A 9,018-nucleotide genomic window follows, 5' to 3' on the forward strand; every position below is an offset into this window, starting at 1 on the left:
CCTCGGGCAAAAGGTGGTTATTCACAAGCCATGATCTATCCACTGCTGAACCAAGGTCACCCGAAGACATCGCCATCTCTTTCGCCATCTCACGATCTCGAGATGCAACAATTCGTTTGGCGCAGCAATGATGGGGGCCGTCCAATGTGGGGGAGGGGGGGCGGGGAAACCCCCCACACCGCGTGGGCCCCGTCGACCCCTTTCGCACCGAACCGAAAGTATCACTTCTGATACCGGGACATCGAAGCGCGGGGCCGCCCCCCCCCTCCCCCCAAAGTGTAGGGCCCGGGACGGTCGCCCCGATTCGCGGCACCCGTAGAGGAACACCTCTGCGTGACCATACACAGGAATTGACACAGTGGTCTTCGCAGATTTTCAGAGGGGGGCACTTTCGCCGACAAGACATCATCAGCGTGAGGGCCGCCACACTGCCTGCAAGGGGTTGTTGTTGTTTTGACAGGTTGTGTGTCCAGTGGCCATGAAGAACACTGAGCTGAGCTCATCGCTGCATCTCGCCACGGCGGACGTGCTCGCTCTCGAGCGCGTTCGTCCCTTGGCTCTCGATTCCGTCGTTAAGTCTCGAAGGTTCGGCCACCGCTCCACCACCTCGAGACGCGGTGCCTGCTCCCAGCCGAACTCACTTTTATTATCGACCAGAACGGGGTTTCTCTGACTTGCGGATTTGTTCTCTCACGCGTGTGCTCCTCCACATGTCTCTAAACCGAACTAAACTTTTTATTATGATTTTACGAGGTCAGGCCCACTTAGCTACACAGCTGTTTTTCGGAAACGACCTGGCTATCGCAAATGATAGCTCAACGACAAGTGGCTGATCATCGTGTGGATATTCACACCAGCCAAATACTCGAAGATCATGTTGATTCTTAATGTGGAGGAAAGACCGGAGGACGCGGAGTAAGATCAAACGCGACCACGGGGAGAGAGAGAGACAGACTCACTCCAAATATACAGCAGGCGTCAGCATCGGGATCGAACCCACGACCTCCTGCATACCAAGCGAGGTAGTTAACAAGCTGGGAAGGGCGTAAAGAAGCGTGGGGATGTTCACGCCTTTTAGAAATGAGACTCAAAACATTAGGTAAAAAGTGGTGAGAGGTGTTTTTTTATTCGTGTGTTTTCTGAATGAGGCCAGATGGCCGAAACGTCTAAATCTTCGTTTCCTCTCAATAGTAAAAAAAAACGTGTTGTGTTTCAGATGATAGCTTTGTACAGAATGTATTTCATTTCACTCAAGTAGCAACAGCATCCCTATCTAAATCCCACAGATAAATCACATAAATCAGGCTGGCATTTCTGACAGTGCTCCTTATTTAGCCTATTACCATATTTTCCGGATTATAAGACGCTTCGTAAAGTATAAGACGCTGTCCAAATTTGTGCCCGGTGTCAATACAGATTTTTTTTACAAATCTCGCCTCACACAAAGACAAAGATTCCCCCTATATCCTTTCCATAATATTGGGGCAAGTGCGGTTAGCGAGCACCTATGAAGGCCGGAACGGTACACGAGGGTGTGGGTGGCCGACACCACACCCGGCCGCCTTTGTCTCCCGAGTAGCGATGTTTACACACCGCACCAGGTACTCATTTGAGGCTGAGTCGACCTAGGGGAGGGAGGCCCCGGACCGGTTTAGATAATCGTCACTGGTGTTGTCCGTGAGTGGGAATCGAACCCGGGTCGCCTTTCCCCCACCACCACACACGCGCACAGCTACCGAATTATAAGGTGCACCCCGACAAATCTTTCCTATTTTTCAATACAGAAGCGAGAGTTTAGTGGGTGGGACACCACAAAAGTGCGTCATATAATCGGTCCAAAGCGGCCACCCATCCATGCGTCTTGTGCTGTTGAGGTCGCGGCGGCATTGGTGACAAATTGGTGACAAATTGAGGCCACTGGCGGAGCCAGTGGGGGGGTGGGGTGGCACGAGCACCCCCAATGATTTGATCTAAATCCCTCATTTGGATCGGATCATTGGGGTTTATTCGTAATAAATCGGCATTTTGCGACCCCCACTGCCACTGTGTAGCATATTATTACGTGCCAGGGACTCTATGAGATGATAGGACAATAGTCTGAGGCCATAATTGGCAATAAGTAACGGCAAAGCAGTTATAAGCGACTCACAGAATTGTGCGCAGTTGCGTCTACAGTACACGACTTCCCTGAAGGCATCAACACCTTCAGCGAGCGCGATGCCGATCACACAACGCGGTTCGAATTCGTCCCCCGATCGATGGCTGCGCCATCGCCGCACACGCGTCGGATAAAAAGCAAGGAACAAGTCCTTACTCACTAACAACTCCTCTATCAGTTTCCATTGCTGGAGGGGTTGCCCCTCTACCTGGAAATCCTGGCTCCGCCACTTGATTGAGGCGAGCGGGTTTTTTCTATTGTCTCGGGGGGGGGGGGGGGGGGGTCCCGGACATCGCGGGTAGAACATCCCCCCCCCCCGTCCACGTGTTGCCGCTCGCCTCGCCACTCAGACATGCGCATACGCGCGCGTGCGTGTTGCTGTACGCGCGCGTGCACGTGCGTTGTGAGCTTGTGTATTGGTGACACAATAGCTCTCTGCGTGCGCGTGCATTTGCGAATGAATGGGGGGGGGGCGGTTTGGCCGTTGTGTAACGGACGCGATTGTGTGCGCCGCTGCGGTGAACCTACCTATGCATGTACAAAACATAATAATTTATTATGTTTTATTTTTATTATTTTATCACGTAGAAGGGAAGTAATAAAATAATAAAAATAAAACATAATAAAATATTATGTTTTATTTTTATTATTGACTTTACCGAAAGAACCAAGAAGATGAATCCCTGCAGTCACGAAAGCTTAAAATCGAAATTTAAGTGTGTATATTTATGTATGTGTACACTCTACATGTGTAACGTACAGTCGTACATGCAAACCAAACTTAACAGGACCGTATGTATGCATATATGTGCGCGTCATTTAACAAAACCATCGCATGTATACGGTACATATATATGTGTGTGTGCAGATATATTCATTTGCAAATGTATTAATTGCATGAAGTTGAAGCGTTTATTTTAATATGGCATATACACCGTAAACAATGTGTACTGTATGTAATGTGTGTGTATGATTATTTATACTGTATCTATATATATTTTTTCACGTGGTTTAGTGGTAATTTGCTGCTGAAGTAGGCGAGAGATGAAGTTTCTTCTTGCTGTGGTTGTCCCACCTGATGACGATTGCTTGCGTTGCGATCGAAGCGTCGTGATCTATTATTTTTATTTTGTTTAATTTTTTCTACCTACGTGACTTCACCGAAAGCACCAACGAGTATGGATTCCTACCGTCACGAAAGCTTCAAATCAAGATTGATACTGTATCTATTTATACACATATTTACTTTATATACAAATTACGCGGTATGTATATGTGTGGGGAGCGGTGGCGCAGCGGTTAGCGCGCTACGCTACGATTCCCGCTCGCTGCCACCAACACCCAGTGACGATTATTCTCAGCAGATCGTGGGCCTCCCCTAGGTCGACTCAGCCTCGAAATTAGTACTGCACCTGGTGCGCTGTGTAATTATCGATAACGAGGGAGACAAAGGCGGCCGGGCGTGGTGGTGGCACACGCACTTCCTTCGTGTGCCGCTGTGCCGGTAGCCTTCATAGGCGCTGCTCACTAACAGCACTTGCCCCAACAGTCTGTTAAGGCTACACGGGGGATCTTTGTCTCATATACAGTATATAGATGTATATATGTGTCTGTATAAATCTACATTATTTTTCTGTAAATGTATCTTTGCATAAATACACACATGCATTACTATATTGCAATACATATGCAGTGCATGTGCAATGTTACTATGCACAGATATAATGTGTGTATATATGCAGTATAAATAAAAGCAACAGAAAATTGTGTTTATTGATACCGCATACAAAAGGTCGTACGGCCATCAACAAATGGCGCTGTCAACGTTGTATAACAACGGTTGTTTTTTCTGCAATTCAGCGAGTTACGATGATGATGGGAGGAGGAGGAAGGAGAAGGAGGAGGCGAAGGTGACTGAGTATGCACGTACAGCCCTGCGGGGGACGCCTCCAGATGACTCTTCCATTCTCAGCTCACGTACCCCGCCTCTCCGGCCTCGATAGGTGCTCGCTAACATCACTGGCTCGAAAAATATGAAAGTTTCACCTTTGGGAATATGTATTTATATATTTTTTAAAAAGTGTGTACATATATATACACTTCACGTACAAGGAGGGAACAAAATGAACGTGTACTGTATAATATTTAATGAACGTAAATTTTTGTTTAGTTTATTTTGATTTGGCTGGCCATCGAACAAAGAGGGTCACCGCATCGCGCGCTTTCAGATGCGCTTCTGTGGCCGTCTGGAACGTTCTTCCTTCCGACATTAAAAGGCTACTGGGAGCTGTGCACTTTTAAATGATCATCTAGATTGGAAACTCATTTCTTTATAACTTATTTTGTGTTGCGATTGTTGTCCTTCCACCGCACCTCCGATTAGCGCGGCTGGCTACGTACGGTGCGAAAGAAGTCCAACATACATAGATACATGCATTTGTTACGGGGATTGATGGTCCCGGTTAGCCGATTTCCCGGCTACTTTACAACGAGGATCCGCGGTGCTTCGTGAGTACAGCAGCAGCGTCACCAGGCCACGTCTAATATTGCACATTTGCCTACATAATAAACACACGCACACACATAGCACACACGCATATACACAAACGCACATGAGCAAACGTAACCTATATATATACAAATACAAAGATCCTCCGTATAGCCTTTGATAGACTGTTGTGGTAAGTGCTGATAGCGAACACCTAACCTACACCACATCAACATAAACGAGCATAAAAAAACATAGAGTTACATCATGCTTGCTATAAATAGGCACATACATATGCCTACATAACAACACCAACAACCGCCATTCGCCACTAAGTGGCGGTGACGTCACCACGGCGCTCGTGCCAGGCTAGGTGCACGTAGAGGCCACGTTAAGTGTCGAACGTCCGCTGGCAGGAGGTCAGGGGGCAGACCCAGCAGGTGCCATGGGTTGAGATGACTGCACGCCGATGCACCACCTGTGCCTACATCACAGATGAAAGTGCATAAGCATCAAGTGTTGTGTGGTGGCTATACTCGGCTCAAATAAAAGTGTTTAGGCATAAGATCAACAAAGTACCGTATATACATTCATCCGGATAATCCGCATCGATTTAGTGTACGTGTTGTTGTAGAGTACAATTTACATAAATACAACTTGTGGGACCTCGATGTGCCATTTACGTCGTGCGTATCTCACTAACTCGGTTATGCAAACATCGAATATTTGCAAACACTACACAGAGCCTACTCAACATGTTTACAGGTAATTGTGTATTTGCGTATTCTATGCTCAGGCACACACACACACATATATAACCTCAATTATGCACTCGCACAAGGTCTGATATTTGTCAGCAGGCTGTAAACAACGCTCGTGTGATAGCACGGCGGTATAAGGGCGCAGAGATCGTCGAAGCGTCTGTCGACATCGTTACAACCCCGACCCTTGGGGGAACTCATCCCGCACGCTCACCGCACCTGCGTGCCCGCGTGTGAGGGTCCGTGGCGCAGAGGGCGAATCAATTGCGGGACTTCATTCGGTCTCGGAACCCGTCCGTTCATCGGTGGTGGGACGCACAGCTTCTGCATCGGCCAGTCATCTCGGTCAGTCAACCCGTGGGTGCCTGGCTCTGTTCCGTGACCTCCTGCCAGCGGGCCTTTCGACACTTCACGTGGCCTCAGAGTGCACCTAGCCTGACACAAGCGCCGTGCTGACGTCACCGCCACTTAGTGATGAACGGCGGTTGTTGTTACCCACCAGGGCTGCTCTGTTTGGGGTTAACCCGTGAGGTCGGCAACGGAAATCGTAAGAAGAGTCATTTTTTATTCGAATTCGGTAACAACAACAACAACAAAAGACGGCGGTGTTCACCAGAGGCAGGCGCACGCGGTTGGTGATTCGCCTGCATGGACGTCGCCGAATCAGCCACCGTGGAGTCTCAGACGCGCTCAATGCACGCTCGGGTTTGCCGCGATATGAGCGACGATGCGACGATAAATATCGGAGGCGATATGAGATCCGCGATAATCACATCGTCCGCTTTGCGATATAAGTATATATCGCGATGATCGTTGCGCGTTAAATACTTATAGCGGTTTCGTGATATTTCTATATTACCCTTTGGTTATTTCGGTAAAGTCACGTAGAAATAATATAAATGTAATAATAGCATATTAATAGCATATTAAGTAGCGAAGATTAAAGTTTGCAATGCTGATTGAAGTTGTTTTTAAACCCGGACGATACGATGTCTACGTCTTCAGTACAGATTATAAGCTTGTACAGATAATTATAATATTGCAAGGGTTATAATTTGAAGGCGTCTGGCACGCACGATTTGAATGAACTGCGAATGAGTTGAGTTTAAGAGTGTCTACTCAAGCTCAGCGGACATCAACACACACAAAATATGCACACACAATATACACACACAATATACACACACAATACACACACACAATATACACACACAATATACACACACACAATATACACACACACAATATACACACACAATTTACACACACAATATACACACACAATATACACACACAACATACACACACAACAAACACACACAATATACACACACAACATACACACACAACAAACACACACAATATACACACACGAAATATACACACACAATATACACACACAATACACACACACAATATACACACACAATATACACACACAATATACACACACAACATACACACACAATATACACACAATATACACACACAATATACACACACAATATACACACACACAATATACACACACACAATATACACACACACAATATACACACACACAATATACACACACAATATACACACACACAATATACACACACAATACACACACACAATATACACACACACAATATACACACACACAATATGCACACACACAATATACACATGAAGTATTGGAATGACGGCAGGAAACCACTTGACGGGTAGCACACTTTTTATTAAACCTTGACTTGTCACGATACAACGTGCGGTCACTATTCCTCTGACTACACACACTTCACTTGACCCGTGTGGTCACTATTCCTCTGACTACACACACTTCACTTGACACGTGTAGTTACTATGGCTCACACTGCATGCTCACACTGCACTCCGCCCCGTAACGTCCGTGGAGCCTACAGGCCTACCCCAGCTTGGGCGTGGGCCACAACCTCTGAGTCCCAAGGGCCGGCCCTCTCACGGACGCTCGGCCCCGGGTCCCAGGGTTCCGCCTCTGGGTCACACAGAGCCCCGGCCCCTACAGGATAGCGGGACTAGGTACCGCAGGGCCCTATCTCTTCCTCCTCCGTCTTCAGTCTTCGCTGGTCACTCGCTCCCCGTGCGCCTGTGCGCACCACCTTATATAGCCCCCGCTTACGGGAGACGGAGCGTATGCGGACCTCGACGTGAGCATCCCCCTTAATTGACCAATCCCCGCGCGCTTGCCCTAGGATCCCATCGCTGTCAGCGCGCGTCACTGATACCCAACCAATCACTGCCTCATAACCCCCGACCCCGCGCTGACCCCTGATCCTTCACCGTCAGCGCGCGTCACCAACACACACAGCCAATCACTACGCGCTGGCACACGATCCCTACCCCAGCGCGTATCACCACTACACACACACACAATATACACACACACAATATACACACAACATACACAAACAATATACACACACACAATATACACACACAATATACACACACAATATACACACACAATATACACACACAACATACACACACAATATACACACACAATATATACACACACACAATATACACACACAAACAACACACACAATACACACACACAATATACACAAACAATACACACACACAATATACACACACAATATACACACACAACATACACACACAACATACACACACAATATACACACACAATATACACACACACACAACATACACACACAATATATACACACACACAATATACACACACACAATATACACACACAATATACACACACAATATACACACACAATATACACACAATATGCACACACAATATACATACACAATATACACACACAATATACACACACAATATACACACACAATATACACGCACAATATACACACACAACATACACACACAACATACACACACAACATACACACACAATATACACACCGCGGTACGTGTTTAAAATGATATCGCGATAATAGTAACATCGTGAAATTCAATACAGTATCGCAATTTGAGGCTGAGTCGACCTAGGGGAGGCACAGGACCGGTTCAGTTAATCGTCACTGACGTTGGCCGTGAGCGGGAATCGAACTCGGGTCGTCAGGTTCGTAGCGCAGCGTAGCGCTAACCGCTACACTACCGCTCCCCGCGATCATAACGCTACTGTTAACTCAAACACTATCCCCTAATTGTAACATCAACACGAACTGCTCTCGCTTTCATCTGCTGCCCGATCCAAATCATTCCCCTACACGTTCCGTTCCGACGTCGCCTGTTCCTCTGCACCTCCAGTGTCACTTTGCTGTGGTTGTTGTTGTTCTGTGCTGATGCACCACGGATCCACCATAAAAAAAACTAGCTGGGTAACTGGCTACACGGGACGTTCCGTGTCACAAATAAACATTGATTCATTGATCGATCGATCCTATGTCCCTCAACGCTTATAGACTCAAGCCCATCAGCACTCCATACTTATTTCAAGTTCGATTCCAGTACAGGTTTTTTTGCTTAAGGCTCTATTAATTCCTCAACAACACCGCCCGTAAAAAGGAAAATGAAACCGCATATATAATAGGCGACGTTTCGTGCAATGAGCCTTTTTCATAGCGCGTCTTCAGGAGTGTAGAT

Source organism: Lampetra fluviatilis, chromosome 2 (assembly GCF_964198595.1).
Source record: "Lampetra fluviatilis chromosome 2, kcLamFluv1.1, whole genome shotgun sequence".
In the NCBI taxonomy this organism is placed as follows: domain Eukaryota; kingdom Metazoa; phylum Chordata; class Hyperoartia; order Petromyzontiformes; family Petromyzontidae; genus Lampetra; species Lampetra fluviatilis.